Genomic DNA, 16,448 nt, shown 5'->3' on the forward strand with positions numbered 1-16,448 from the left:
AATAAACTCAAAAGCTACAAATTCTCTCTGGATTCATGACGCGAGTCGAAAACGGAAGCGTAGAGATGAAAAAATCCAACGAGAGAAGGGACAATCATTAATGATAAGGCAGTAAATTGAGGTTTCTTCTCCCAGATATCTTTTTGATGATGAAAGACCAAGGTCCCCAGTTACCGGATACGCGATCTTGCCTTTGACTGACCTTTATTCCAACTATAAAGTGCGGCTTCTATTACACGAACGTTACAATTCCTTTCGTAAAAGTAATTACGAAAATGGCGTATTGTTTCATTATGTTAATAACAAATAGGGTAGTTGAAAGTTGATACCTTGACGTGGAAACATAATGTCCTGCTGTGTGCTAATAATGAACTGTCAAGTTTCTCTCTTCGCGAGTATTCATACTAATTTCCTCTTATTTGATTAACAATCAACACAAAAATAAAGAAAAACTATTGTACGACATTCATTCTTTTACCATTTATTCAGTTGTTAAACAAACACAAATTGTTCCATTGCACAATATGCCATCAAGTATGCTATTCCAGGGTGTGTTGAAAATTTTTCTCAACGCAAAATAAAGTTATCTCGTGAAATTTGATCTGCCTCATTTTACAATCATATATGTAACTACCTCAACCCCCTAGTCTTATTAGTCGGCCTATCTTACTGAAATATTACTCCGATGTTTATCAACGTCGGTAATGCAAATCAACTTGAGGTATTGATTTATGAAATAGAGAAATGATGTTAGCGGATTTCGAGGATATTAAATATATATAATAATTGCTCATAACTCGATGATGGTCATCACTTTTTTTCGATCCTCTCTTCCCCTTGGCTGTAATAGCGATATTTGTCGAACAAGGAAACTCAAACTTTCTTTCCTATTACGGGGTATCAAATCACATCTTTTATTGTCACGAATTCTATATATTGTGAGTTCGATGAAACGGAATGCTCGCAATTTCGAAGTGGGGTGGCCATAATGCTTGCAATTAAGTTGAAGGAACGATGGCTATGAGATCTAACAATCGATAAAATTAAAAGACATTATTATCGATATGTTTATGTATTTAATCAACTATTAATATTTATACCAAGTGTGTGGTGATTAGTGACGATTAGTCGATAATTATTCAGAAATCGTGAGGTGCGGTCTGGTGTGATGTAGGTTTCAGAAAAACATTTTCTTTATCGTGCCAACGTTTCGATCTTTATTGAGATCATCTTCAGGGCTCAAAATGTTTGTTTTCTGCGTAAGTGTGCCATTCTTGCGTGTCGTGTTGAAAGTGATCAATATCTCACTGGCACTATCAACACGACACTTACGCAGAAAAAACACTTTGAGCCCTGAAGATGATATCAATAAAGATCGAAACGTTGGCACGATAAAGAAAATGTTTTTCTAAAACCTACATCACTCTAGGCCGCATCTCACGATTTCTGAATAATTTATACCAAGTTATTACGGAAAATAAATAAATACAAGTTCCTTTTTTGGGGGCTTTTCTACTATTAGTGTGAGATTGAAATAAAATTCAAATTTACTTCCCTTTTAATTTCCATGTATAATTCAAATCCTACTATAGACGCAATAGATAGATTATTTTTATTTTAATTTTGGTTTGGTGCAAAATTAATGCAGGTGTTGAAAATATGTTTTATTTTCGCAGGTGATTGCCATGGAAACAAAGCTAAATCTAATTTATGGATTGTAATAAATATATTTAACTGATATCTTTTGTACGAAACATTTTATTTTATATTGAACGTTATAAGAGTGAGCACCTGCTAAATTAGAGCTGTCTAAACACCATTTTCGTCGAATTTATTTGCACGAATTTCACCGTGGGCGAAGCCCAAACCGCACGTAGCATCAATACAGTTGTAGGATGAGTGAAGCATGAGCGAATGCACGGTGCAGCGATGGTATCAGAGATTTCGTCTTGGAGATTTCGATCTCGTAGAGAGGGAAGGTTGCGGTAGCCTTCCACTGTGGACGACAACCAACGTTGATTGAAAAAAATTTACCTCAGAGAACACGGGAAATTCCGGAAGAGCTGTTGACCGCTCAACCGTTGTGCTCCATCAAGAGCGAATTGGTAAAATAAAGAAGCTCGACAAGTGGATACCGCACGAAATAACCGAAGTCCAAAGAAATCGACGCTTTAAAATTTGCTCGTCCGTTTAATTCCGCCACCAAAATGATCCATTTCTCAATGAATCATCACGTGCAATGAGAAATGAATTCTTTACGATAACAGGAGGCGTACAGGTCAGAGGTTAGACAAGGATGAAGAGCCAAAACTCTTCCCGAAATCTGCAAAAAAGATTATGGTTACTGTTTGGTGGTGTACTGCAAGGGTTGTTCACTATAATTTCCTTAAATGTGGTGAAACTATCACAGCAGGGAAATATTGCCAAGAACTTAACAAAGAAACCTTATTCCACCCTCCATGCACCCGACCTCTCGCCTACAGACTTCCAATTTTCTATGTATTTTGACCACTTCTTGAGGGATAAAATTTTTAGAGAGGTGAAGCTGAAAACGCCTTCCAAGGTTTTATTTTGGGTCGAAATAGAGATTTTTATGTCAGCGGAATAAAAGTCCTTATTACACGTTGGCAAATATGTATAGATTGTGATGGAAAATATTTCGAATAAATTTTCTTTGCTTTATAAAAATAAAAAATAATTTTGAGTGCCTTTTCAAATCCTGTATTATTTTTGATCCAGCGCAATGTATCTTTTAAATATATATTCCTACTTTTTGTTTTTCTAAAACAGAATTACTTATTAAGAAAATTGACCTTTGCTTAATGAATATCAGAGTTTTGGTTTACAATGTATGAATTTTTTACAAATAAAAATATATAACAATGATTTTTTCGTATATAAAATGACGCAAATTAAACCAATTCCCAATCCAGTTCGATTATCAGCCTAAATGACACAACAGTGAAGAAACATTCACTGTTTGTATTTAGACAAGTAAAATCAGCAAAACAGAACAACAATGAAAACGTATTATAAGGGGTTATATTTTTGCACCGATTCCAATGGCTTATTATATCCTCTTTTTTTAAATACTTTATTTGTATCCTGTACATGTTGATGTATATTACATACATTGCATAATTTATTTTCTCCCGATCACAAGACTGACACCCAGAGGAAACATGTTAAAGAAACCAGCCATCGCTGGAACTCAATGTGAATGATTAGTGGTGAAGAGGTCATCATCGTTTAAGGAGACGTGCAGGTTTTCGAGATGAGAAACGGTTTGGGTAGTCGGGATAGGATAAATCAAGAGATTGCGCTGGAACATTTGGAAGCTGGATCGGATCCGTTCGTTGGCAAAAGGAATATTTATGTCTTTTTGGATAGTGATGTTAGAGACGTTGTAAAGAACTTCCATTATTTATCTGAGGACATTTTTTCAGAAAAAATGTACACAGTGTACATTCAGCCTTATCTTACAATTTTTATTACTTTAGTTTATTATTATGTATCATTATCGTACATGATATATTATTTCCTAAGAAAAAAAAATTACAATGACGCAAAAGTAGGATATTTCTTATTTTTCTTTCTTAATTTCTAGTTAAGGACAAAAACTAAAAAGCAACGAGATTAACAGGGGTGGCGCTATTTTTGACGGGGAGTTTAAAAAGATGGTTGAAATTACTATAGTATACCGAATGTCCGGGCAAAGTGATCGAACTGGTTTTCTGCCTAATGTTTTAGAGGAGAATAAAAGTTCAAATCGTAATCTCCTCTTTATATGTTTTATGTCAAAAAGAAAAATTGTCTGAAATAAACCAAGGAAATCTGTGAATCGCTTTTTGTTAAACAGAATGAAATGATTAATTCTATTATATTTCTTGGTCCGATTTATCAAATTACAACTTTCAGTTAATTAATCACGAGCAGGATTCGAACCCAAGACCCTCGGCTAAACACGCCGCTGCAATACCACTTGAGCTATTGAAAAATGGCAAAAAGGAGGGAAAATTGCAACGGGAGGATGAGATGGGAAATTGGTGTCCGAGTGGATCGAAGTCACGAGAGCTCAATTGGTACAGCAGCGGCGTTTAGCCGAAGGTCGTGGGTTCGAATCCCACTCGGGACACTAAATTTTTCATTTCAACCAATACCTTACATAAAGATATGATTAATTTTGAATATCTCTCATGGAACAAATAATATTACTGTGCGTATAAATAAAGAGGCTAAGGACAAAAAATAAAAAGCATCGAGATTAATAGTGGTTGCGTAATTTTTAACTTTCATATTACTATATACAGGATGTCCGGGCAAAGTGATCGAACTGGTTTTCTTTATTGGTTTAGTAATATTATTTGTTCCATGAGAGATATTCAAGTTCAATCAAATCATCCTGTTTAACAAAAAGCGACTCACAGTTTTCCTTGTTTATTTCAGATAATTTTTCGTTTTGACAGAAAAATCATTGTCAAAATTATATTTATATTTTACGAAATTCGCAAGATAGGACTAGTCGAAAATAAAAAATAAAAAATAAAAAATAATTTTTTCAATTCAAACTGTATGTTTCTTTTATCTAACCCTGTAAAATGGTCAAACGAATAACAAGCTGAGAGGAAAAGTTCGTTCCATAATATTAATAATCTAATATTAAAAATAAGATGAACAAAATACAAATAAAACTGAACACAAATAAGGAAAAAAATATTAGTTAAAACATAAATCGTTTCACAATATCAAAACTACATTCCTCTACAATCTAGTTCAATGTATTCCTAGGATTAGATGTATTTCCAAGAAAGCCTTTAATTTGTTTATGAATATAATTATGCACAAAAACAAATAGAGTTTATTTGAATAATCGCTTTGCGTAAAATTGCTGGTTCATTCAATTCCTCACTCACTCTCTTACTCTACCAAATACTCTCCTATTTTCTTTTGCTTATCTCCATTTGCTTCTGTGTACAGTAATACTTCAGTCTTCGAAAGCTATTTATATCTGTTCAAACCGAGCGTGAAAAATTGAGCTTCTTTTTCGGCCTTTATGTGAATAACATCCAAATGTACAAGTTCCGACATTTATGTTATTCCAACAATGGGGGAGCGTTCGACGAACGACATGTTTTCATTTCTTCTTTAAGTGCTTCATGGGCTTACTGATGGCCAGACTGGAAGTTCATGACACAAGCGTTTATCTACTAGTTTTACATAATAACTTATATCTTTTTTTTTGTTAATTTAACTTGCCAATTTTTTTCAGAGGAGGAGGACCGTGTGGCAGAGGTTAGAACGTATACCCACTTTTGTTCTGGGTACAAAGCCCAGGACAATCTTCCTGGATGACAGGAATTAGTTTTCCAAATTTTACATAAATATTACTAATATTTTAATAGAACCATTTTTTAAATAGAAAAAATGAATGGAAAAACTACAACCGTGTAACAAACCACAAAGGAACTACAACAAAACAGTAAGTTTTTAAAATATAAAGTTTCTTATTTTTTTGCTCGTCTTTTTCACAGTTTAATTATTGCAATTATTATACTATCAACTTTTAATATTTTATTTTCAAATTTTTTATTTGGGAGATATTTTTGTAATAGACGTTTGGCCCTTTAATTGCTTTTATTAATCATTATTATTTAAAGTGAATACTTTTTACAAATATTATAATGTTATACAACCTATAAAAACGTTTTGCATTTTGTTTGTTTTCAAAAAAACTGCATGGGGTCAGCCCAAGGCGAAAACAACAAATACGAGCCTAACAAATAATATATATAAGGAAGGGGTGATTTAACCCCGCCCCGAGGAATATAGAGTACTCTGGGGTGAGTGTGTGATGTTTGGAGTGTAAAAGTAAGTTATTTTAGTGAGAGTGGAGAGGGTTCAACCTCACCCCGAGGAATATCGAGTACTTTGGGGTGAGTGTATGACGTCTGGAGAGTAAATGTAATTTATTAGCGTGAAAGGGAGGGGTTGCTTATAACCTCGCCCCGAGGATAATCGAGTACACTGGGGGAGGCTAGCATTCTAGGATATCAACGTAGTATATATTTGAAATCAGAGAGTCAGTAACTAGATCGAGACGCTCAAATGGCTGCAGTTTAAAACAAAATATGCTCGAAAGTATAGAAAAAGAAGAAAAACACGTAGAGGCCCGGCGATGACCTCAGCTGTTTGTCGGCCCAACTTCCCAGTTTTTTATTATTATAAGAATAGATAATTTTCTTGAATTTAAACAAATACTGATAAGTGCTACTAAAATGTCAAACAAGTTCAAGTTTTGGTCCACATCCCCTGCTTCGTGATACAGTGACTTTTTACCTCAATCATTGTGAAACTATCAATTAAATAAAAATGCACCGAAAGTGCAGAATTTTTTTTTTGAAATTTCAAATAGTTTTCAGTTACTTGGTCCCATATTTTCGCACGGATTCATCTACCAGTTAAGAGGTAAATTAAATATTTGTCCTGTAGTGGTGCTCTTACCCTATTTTTTTCCAAATTGCTCTATGCTGGTATTTAAGAACATGCTTCGTATATCCTGCACTTTCTTCTTTGTTTTCAATATTGTATTTCCGCTGCTTTCGGCGTAACAGGTAAGAAATGTTTTTATTTACCATGTACATTTTCGGACAAGAGAAAATTAATATATTACTCCAGAGTTTATACTATCAAGAATGGATACTTTTGGTTTAGAATAAATATTTTGCCAATTGATAATCTATTCTGTTAGCTATCTTTATATCATAAATATAATGATGATTTGTTTATAAATTAGTAAATTGTTTTAAATGGTAAATAATCATCAATGTAATATACCTTTTATAACGCTAAATTCTAAAGTGAAATCATGCCATTTGAAATAAATAAGTTCCTTCTACGCCCAGTTATCGAGGAGAAATAGATCAATACTTCTTGTTTCGTGAGTAACTAGACAAAAAGTAAAAATTTGCTGTAGGGATTTTTCACAAAAGCGCTCTAATAAAAAAATAACAATAAAAATTTGTGAGTAGCAGAAGTTAAATTCACCCTGTATGTATAAAACTAAGCTTCGCTCGGATAATATAGTTAGAATAATTGCAAACTCGTTATATGAACAGAAATTTTATTTATTGACTTGCATTCTTGTTATTTTTACATGCTCCTGAATATTGTCTTTTGTTTCCGACTGAAATCAAAAGAAATTGAGTATCTGCACTTCCGGTTTTTGATAATCCGACGGATAATCGTCCGTGTGAGAAACATTCCCGCAAATCTAACCCACACATATTCATACGTTTGTCCTTAATCGTTGTAGCGAAAGATGGTTTAACGGTGAATACAAATAATTCTTTCAATTGAAAGGATGATTGAGAAATCACTGTATCTGCAAGGGTGTTTTCCCAACTCTCATCTTCTAGAAGACAGTATTCTTTGGAAGCTCCTTAATAAGTTTTCTTTAGTTCACAATTTATCGTTCGCAAATACTGAATAGAAGTAGGCCTATGGACATGCCGTAATAGTTCTGAGATAGAAACACTCTGATTGATTTGGGTCAACATTACATACTTTTCAAAGTACACTGTCTCTTTCAATGTTGGGATATCCGTCAACATCCTGTCTCCACTTCCATCGAGAAAATTTGTTATTAGCCCTGGTATATTGTCCCTACTTTGTAGTGTAAAAATGTTTTTGCCAAGCCATCACTGTTACATAGATCATAGAAAGTTGTTAGTTGTGTTTTAGGTGAGTTTTTACAATTAGTTGAAAACAAAAAATAAACTCTGTTGTAAAATAAAATATTTGTTCATATTTTAATTGTAAAAATTATTATTTATATTTTAAAGCTAATTAGCACATTTTTTCGAAATGAAAAATTGGTGTCACAGGCGGGATTAGAACCCACGACTTTCGACTAAATTCACCGCTGCTCTATCACTTGAGCTACCGGCTTCCATCGCCCATGCCACAAACTTCCCATTCATTTCGAAAAAAATTGTGTATAATTAATTGAGTAATTATATAATTAAGCATAAGCTGATAACATAATTAAAATTTAGTATTAATCAAGAATCACACCTGTGAATCGTACACAGTCCCGCTAAAGTAATACAATCGTTAATAGAAAATTGTTCCTATATGAAGCCACGATTTGTGACAAAAGATGTTCCTTAACATAAACAAGTTAGGAAGAGAAATAGTCAAATAAATAAAGAAAGATAGAATACAGAAATAATTGGCAGCATGAAGAAAGATAGATTATGATAACATTTATTAGGCTTCGTGGTCCGCTATACCAAGTAAATTATTTTCAATCAATTAATCTTTAATTAAGGTTTTAGTTGAGATAAATGGCAAAAAATGGCAAAAAGGAGGGAAAGTTCGAAAGGTGGGATTGAGATGGAAAGTTAGTGTCCAAGCGGATTGAAGTCACGATAGCTCAAGTGGTAGATAGCGGCTTATTTAGCCGAAAGTCGTGGGTTCAAATCCCGCCTGTTTCACAAATTTTTAATTTCGAAAAAATTGTGTATAATTAATTGAGTAATTGTATAATTAAGCATAAGCTGATAAAAATAATTAAAAAGTCAGTACATCAGTTCAAGTTTTTTGATTAATAGGTAATGTACTTATTTGTTTTTATTTCAAATAAATAATTTTAAAAATGTATTGTACGTAAAAATGTATGTAATGTACTGGTTTTGTAGACTTCTTGGAATAGGAAAAATATTCTCTGCCTTTTAGGATAATAATAAACACAATACTGATTGAAGTACTTTAAGTAGGTTACAATTTACCCAAAAGTCTGAGTCCTATCCTTCTATCAAAACCTCTTGAAAATTTGCATATTTTCGAAGTCAGCCTTTAAAAGGTTTTTATGTGTGCGTTACATTTTACCATCACAATTAGAAGGCATCGGCTCAGGCGTTGACACGGGGCTCATCACTGTAAGGTAAAGTTCCCGGGTTCGAATCCTTGGACCTGCATTCGAACCCTAGGTACTTAAAAATGGATGTTTTTTTCAAAAACATCGACAACCCAGCGTAGATATGACCTGCTGCGAACCCTCATAAAAATTTGTTCATTACTCAGGCTTTCGTTAAAATATTTTAATTAAATCGGGGATTTTGAAATTGTATTGTTAAAATGTATAGATTTTTCTTCGAAGATTGAGTGATAGTCAATGTTTTTACAATAATTTTTTTTAAGTACCACGATGAAATTCATTTCAACAGTTACCGACAGCTCTATTTTGATTGACCAAAAGTAATTGGCAACTCTTTCATGAGCAATTTTAAAAATGACAACCGGATTGATTGTAAGAAATCAAATGCCACTGGATAACCCTCAGTTGCTAGAATTTCGCCGTGTTTATTAACAGTTAGCGGGCTGGTTCCCCTTCCCACAACTCCCCGTTTTTGTAATTCGGGGAGATGTACAAAAGATTAAATTAAAAGGTTAAATATTTCACCAAATAAAGAAACGGTGATGATGATGATATGTCACGTTTGAAACCAACACTGTGATGCTGTGTGCTACATTTTAATTCGGTACTCTCAGCTTGTACTAGTTTTATATTGGCGAGATGTGTAAAGATGAGAACGCGAATGCCCAAGGTCCAAGGCCTTTTTTGATAGTGGAGTTCTCAAAAAAACATTAATAGCATTTTAAATTAGGGGCGGTACAGTGCCTACGTAAAACCATTAGTGTAAATTTCCTTTTTCATGCAAAAGATGAATGTCAAGGACGCTTATCCCGAATGGACTTAACGGCCCTTCCCGAATTATTCTTGCGAAACAAAGATCGGTCCTAGTTCCATAAACTGATTGGGAAGCCGGGATTGAGGCAATTGCCGAAACGACTGTCTGGAATTTCATTTTTGTACAATGAGATTGCGCCGACGATTGAACCCATGTCGTTGAAAGGAGGCTTGAAAAATATTTGAGGCGGTGGGAAAAAATATCTGTCTCCCACTTCTTCTGAGCACCTGACGTGCTTACGTAATATGCTGACAACAATCTTGAAGAACAGAGAAGTCAATATAAACAAAATTTTGAGTTGAATTATGAAAATGTTATATTCTGAAAGTTCGTGAGGAAGTGAGAGAGACTGATAGTAAAAGAGAGATAAAGAGGGAGATGGGTAGAACAAAAGAAGAGAGATAGTAGGAGTGTGAAGGAGAAAAGAAATAAGAAGTAAAAAAGGATAGAAGAAAATTATAGGGATAAAGTGACAAAAACAGAGAGAGAGAGAAAAAATAAATAAAGACGAAAATTATAGTGATAAAGAGATAAAGATATATATATATACATACATATATATATATNGAGATATATATAGAGAGAGAGAGAGAGAGAGAGAGAGAGAGGAGAGAGAGAATGAGATTGAGTGAGAAAATAAATAAGAAAAGAAAAAGAAAAGAATTAAAAAATAGGGGGATTAAGAGAAAAAACAAGAAAGTGTGAGTGAGTGCCAAAATAAATGAGAAACAGGATAAAAGAAAATTATAGGGGTACAGAGAGAAACACACAGAAAGATAGAAAGAGATAGATAGATAGATAGATAGATAGATAGATAGATAGATAGATAGAGAGAGAGAGAGAGAGAGAGAGAGAGAGAGAGTGAGAGGGAGAGAGAGAAATTCTTTGTATTATGTGTGCAACTAAAACTATTTATGCAAACTAAACTGAAAGCAAGTGAAAATTAGAATTGAATTGAAACGCTTTATCTATTATATTCACAGATTTAGGTCATATTGCCTTTTCTTACAATCCGAAGGAAAAAGAGTGAGAAAAGGAATGAAACAGAAAAATTGGCGAAAAAGATGAAATGAAAACACTGAATAACATAAAAATAAGTAAAAATAAGAATGTGAGAAATTAAGTAGATACAAAGTGACAACAGAAAGAAAATGCCAAACAATGAGGTCTAATTAAATGAATGTGTACTGCATTATTTGACATTAGTTAATGTTAGAATATAGTAATACAAAATAAATAGAGAACAAAATGAATAAAATTATTTCTATAAAAAAATATAAATATATTTGTATGTCGAAACCTGCAACTCTACTACAGTTTTGCTGTGAAAAGAAAAAATATAACTAAGACAAATCTACCCACATTACCTTCACTCTCTGAAAAAAGATCTCCCCCTCCTGTTTTCTTAAATAATATTCCCCTTCCATTTGCGGACAAGGTGCGGTACCTCGGCCTATACATCGACAAACGCCTGACGCGGAATGCTCACACGCGACTGAAACGTCAGGAGGTTATGACACTATTTAGAGTTCTTGCACGACTTCTCGAGAAACGTTCTAAATTATCTCTCAAAAATAAAAGGCCGCTTTACAAAACCATAGTTAAGCCGGTATGGACTTACGGACTGGAAATGTGGGGTTCAGCCAAACATTCCAACATGCGAAGCATTCAACCTGCCCTTAATCCTACGAAAAATACTAGATACTCCATTTTATGTAAACTAGCTACACATACAGACTTAATTATTCCTTTTCGTCAAGATGAAATCCGTTCCGTTACCGCAACATTCACAATACCCTCCTAACCAAGGTAAATCAGCACGTCAGAAACCTCGCATCCGGACGAATTCTCTCGAACCCTCCTCTCCGACTGAAAGGACAATGGGCGCTAACTCTCCTAGGAAGTGCTGATGATGATGAAAATGATGACACAAGTATTAATTAAACAGGCAATATTTTAGAATCATTGGAGTAAAACCAATGAGAATTTTTTTGCATTCTTGTTTTTAATATGTATGTACTAATGTAGAATTGATGTTAATTAATATGTACGTATTACCTTGGTCATTGTTACATGTTACCTACTTAAAGCTACTTGTAATGTACTTCAAATTTCATTTTAAAAAAAAAATTTTCTTCACACGATATTCATTTTTTGGGGGGAGGATTTAGCTATTATTCGAATTTTGGATCTTATGGATTCTGGATTAATTATTAATTATTTCATTTTTCTCTCTTCTGAAATCTGTTGACAATAAACGATGTGAAACCTTGAAATCTCTTGATGCTTAGGTACTTATTTTGTAGGAATTGATTGTTTTACGGGACCTACTGTTTTTATCGTGTGACTATTTGTCAAAAAATTGAAAATGCTCATATTAAAGGATTAATCATACATAATAGTTTGTCAAATAACTTAAATTGCGTTAAAGTTGTGAGTACAAGACGCTTGTTGTGCGTTAGTATAAATTTAGGCTTCAATTTTTTTTTTCCAGCACGAAAATTATTGTGTGCAAAATTCATTTTTTTCAAAATCATTTATACAGTTCTCTTCCTATAGAAGTAAGAAGACTTTTAAAAAAATTAAAAAAAACAACTTAGGCGTGAGGGCATAATAGATAAGATCTGATCTCACGTAACTATTACGTGCGTTGTACGGAATGCGTAAAATTTATGATGATAAACAAGTTATGGCGTCCAAGAAATAGCAAAATTCTTTAAATGAAAATTATTGGGGAATTGCCACTTTATTCGAAACTTCTCTTTTTCTAATTTCAAACTTTTGTTTTTGAACTGACCACACTTTGTTATACTAAGACAAAATTTTGGATCGAGATCATGAACTATCATGAAGTGGAAGAAGTTAATTTTGCAATATAATGTAAATATTGCATATTTTCTTCTTTCTATCTGTCTTCCCATCCTTATTGTTGATCAAGCTTGGTTCATTTTTATGTTACAAAACATAGATTAACAAATAAATAAATACAAAAATTAATTTTTCTTTCCAGTAGATTTTATTATATGCTTAGAAAAAGATATATTTTTTAATCAAACAATTATTGTTTTGAGTTTCAGTACCACTCGGCCTTTGAAACACTAAAATTATAACAAGAAAAAGCAATCACAATTCAATGACAAATTATGTGAACTGAAATCGTTTCACTAAATTCCACTATTGCCCCAGGGCAACATATGTTGCAAAAACTGTTTTTGATACCCCAAACTTTTATATCCCTCTCCAATTACCATCGTTAACTAGGTAATTCATAATTACTTTATATTTAATGATGGCACATTGAAAAATTAATAAAAATCGACTTAGGTTAGGAGAATTTGGCAGATACCGGCGTGATTGGAAGGTAATTGAAAATCGTAAATAAAATACTATTCCCTACGTTTAACTTTAAGTTTTCCTTGCGTGATGAGATTGCCAAATCTTAATAAAAATAAATTTTTCCTTCACGATCAATGATTCGTTTAAAAATATATATATCGATTATCACCAGGTCGCCTTAATGATGATTTTATCCGAGATCAGCAAAGGGTCTGAATATGATGAAATAACGATGCTTACGTCTATAAAAATAACACAAATTAGGGAAAACGGCAAGTTAATGTATCCAGGTAATTAATGCTTTGCTAGAATTCCTTTTAACAAACTTAATATTTTCATATTGTTCAAAGGCTGAAATCTTTAGCAGCAGTACTAATTTATCCGAAAATACATTATATTAAAAAGTTGAATTTTTTATATACGCATAAGGTTTAAAAAATCTACGAAAAAATTGTATTATTGACGTTTTTATTTAATTTTAACACACAATTTTTGCAGAACTTTTTCTTCAGTGCAAATTTAAACGATTGTTTTGGTAAGAATTAGTTGATTTTTTTAAAGTTTAATTTAATTTGCTCTAGGAAAAACAAAAGAATGCGTTATTTGAAACAGTGAAAATACATGTTTATACAAAATGTAACCAGTGACCTTTTAAATGATTACACGCAATTTTTTTTTCAATTAAACAAAAGTTTCCCTTAGACAAAAAAAATGAAACAAAAGAAATAAAGTTCTTCGTTAAACTTGGTAAACTTATCTTGCGTAAGAAACTCCTTTAAGTAAGACAAGAATTTTTAACTTTTTGAGATAACAAAGAACAAATTTTTTTTAACAAAAACAAAATTCAGTTATCAAAGACCGTAACAAATGCGTGCACATTAAACTGTTTAATGAGAATATTATTTTAAAGTAAAAAGGCGCTAGATTATAAGGGAAAACTGTAATTTGTGAATAAGAGTTTAAATTTACAATAAATAACATTCATAATTATCATATCAATAACAACCAAAAAATACCCCCGACAAGATATTCATTTTATTCCTCGTTTATTTTTAAGCAGTTGAACTTTATGCTTGGTTAATAACGACGATTAATTCATCGTTGTTGTTTTTTTGTTATATTGCTTGACATTTTTGTATTAAAAAAAGGAGTGGGTGTGTTCCTACATTTTTCAACATGTTACAAGTAAAAATAAATAAATGAACATAAAGTCGAATTAATTTTATTCTCAACCGCCGACGTAAAACAAATATTAAAAAAAAAATTAAGCCACTGCCGACGGAATGATTAATGACTGCGAACAACAAGGTCTTACAAAGACTTCATCTTAGTATATAATCCAAAGCAGATAATATTTACACTCAAGCCCACTGTCTTTTTTTAACTTTTCTTTTCTTCTCTCTATACAGTTTTAATTTTTGATATGCCAACAAATGAGAATGCAGTTACCGCCACATACAGAGGCCAGCTCCATATTAAATAGTCGTCTCTCTTTTACACAAGCTTCACTTATGTTACAAATCCAAATACCAACAATTGAAAAACGGTGCAATATTTGGAAAATAACGTTTAACACCTTAAAGTAACAGCATAACACTTTTTCACTGTATATACAATGACCTGATCCTCAATCTGACAAATTTACCTAATGAGGACTTAAATTTGATAGAAGACTAACTTTCGCAGACATGATTAAAAAACATACACATAAAAACGATTTAAAATGCTTCATTACTTACTAAACAGACCGAAATAATCATTAAAATCAAAACTTTCGAAATACACATCTATTTGGCTTACAAATCTACTTGCATGTACGTGTGCCAAGCTTGTGGTTCAGCCAAATATTTACGTATTCAAAGATTACAATGTTTTCAATAAATTAGTTAAGGTTTTAAGTTGAGATAAAAAGGTCAGTGTCACGAGCGGGATACGAGCCCACGACCTTCGGCTTGATAAGCCGCTGCTCTACCACTTGAGCTATTGTGACTTCGATCCCCTCAGGCAATGAAAATGGCCTCGGATGATTTTAATGAATTAAAATCAAGTATACTTCTCTATAGTTCTCCGAGGCCATTTCATTTGTCGCCGAGAATCAAATCCGATAACACGACATTTGAAAAATGGCAAAAAGGAGGGAAAATTCAAAAGGTGGGTTTGAGATGGGAAGTTAGTGCCCGAGGGGATCGAAGTCACGATAGCCCAAGTGGTTGAGTAGCGGCGTATCAAGCCGAAGGTCGTGGGTTCGAATCCCGCTCGTGACACTGACTTTTTTATCTCAACTTAAAACATTAATTAATTGAATGTTATTAATTGGTCAAGCGGACCAAAAAAAATAGTGAATTTAATATTTTAAATTTTAGATTTTCCAACTAATTGTTTTCTGCTCTTTCTTAGGTAAACAATGTCATATTACACAGAGATATTCACATACGAACTATTTTTTCATCATATTTTATGTGTGACGTGAGGTTGTAAGTCACGATAGCTAAAAAGTGGTTAGAACAGCGGCTTATTGAGCCGATGGTCGTGGGTACGGATCCCGCTCGTGACACCAATTATTCATCTCAACCAAAAACCTTTGATAAAAAAAATAATTAATTGGAATAACTAATATGGTCAATTATGAGCAATATAATACAGCAAATATGAATGAATATAATACAGATGTTTGCACAGTAAATTACAAGATCACATGCGCACACAAGTACGATTAACGCCTAGAGGACCGAAAAGAACGTGGATAAGACATATCTTAAATGATAAATAACATATTATTAAGCCAGAGTGGCTAGCAATGGGTAGCTTTCCCTTTAATGCCCATAACTTCACCATCAAAAATTTAAATCCAATTGCTGATTATATTTAAAACATATATAATTGTAGATGAAAACAAATGATGTAAAATAAGTTTTAACTAAACAAAACAATGCTTGTGCATAATTATATTCTACTATATGATTACTGTATAGAAAATTTTTAAAATTGCTATGATTCTCATTTTTATGTTTTCTTGGAGTACAAATTACCTACTTACATGCCTTTAGTTCAGTTTTAATTAATCAATATTCTCACATTATTGATATAGTAAGTTTAATTAAAGTAATTATAATGCTGTCGTATAACTTAACATATTATAAAATTGATTATCAAACTTCGGAACACGTACCTTTCAAAGCGGAAGATTAGATCCTGAAAGTTTTTTCACTTTTTATTTCCATCGAGATTCGATTCTTGATTCGGGCTTATCGACTCCAAAGTCAAAATTGTCACAACCCATAAATTATTATGGGTAATAATTTACTTAAATAAAAATTTAATAAATTATTATTGGGAAAGTCTTAGCAATAATTATGTGTA

This window comes from Cimex lectularius, unplaced genomic scaffold (genome assembly GCF_000648675.2).
Source record: "Cimex lectularius strain Harlan isolate CLEC.00 unplaced genomic scaffold, Clec_2.1 scaffold247, whole genome shotgun sequence".
Lineage (NCBI taxonomy): Eukaryota > Metazoa > Arthropoda > Insecta > Hemiptera > Cimicidae > Cimex > Cimex lectularius.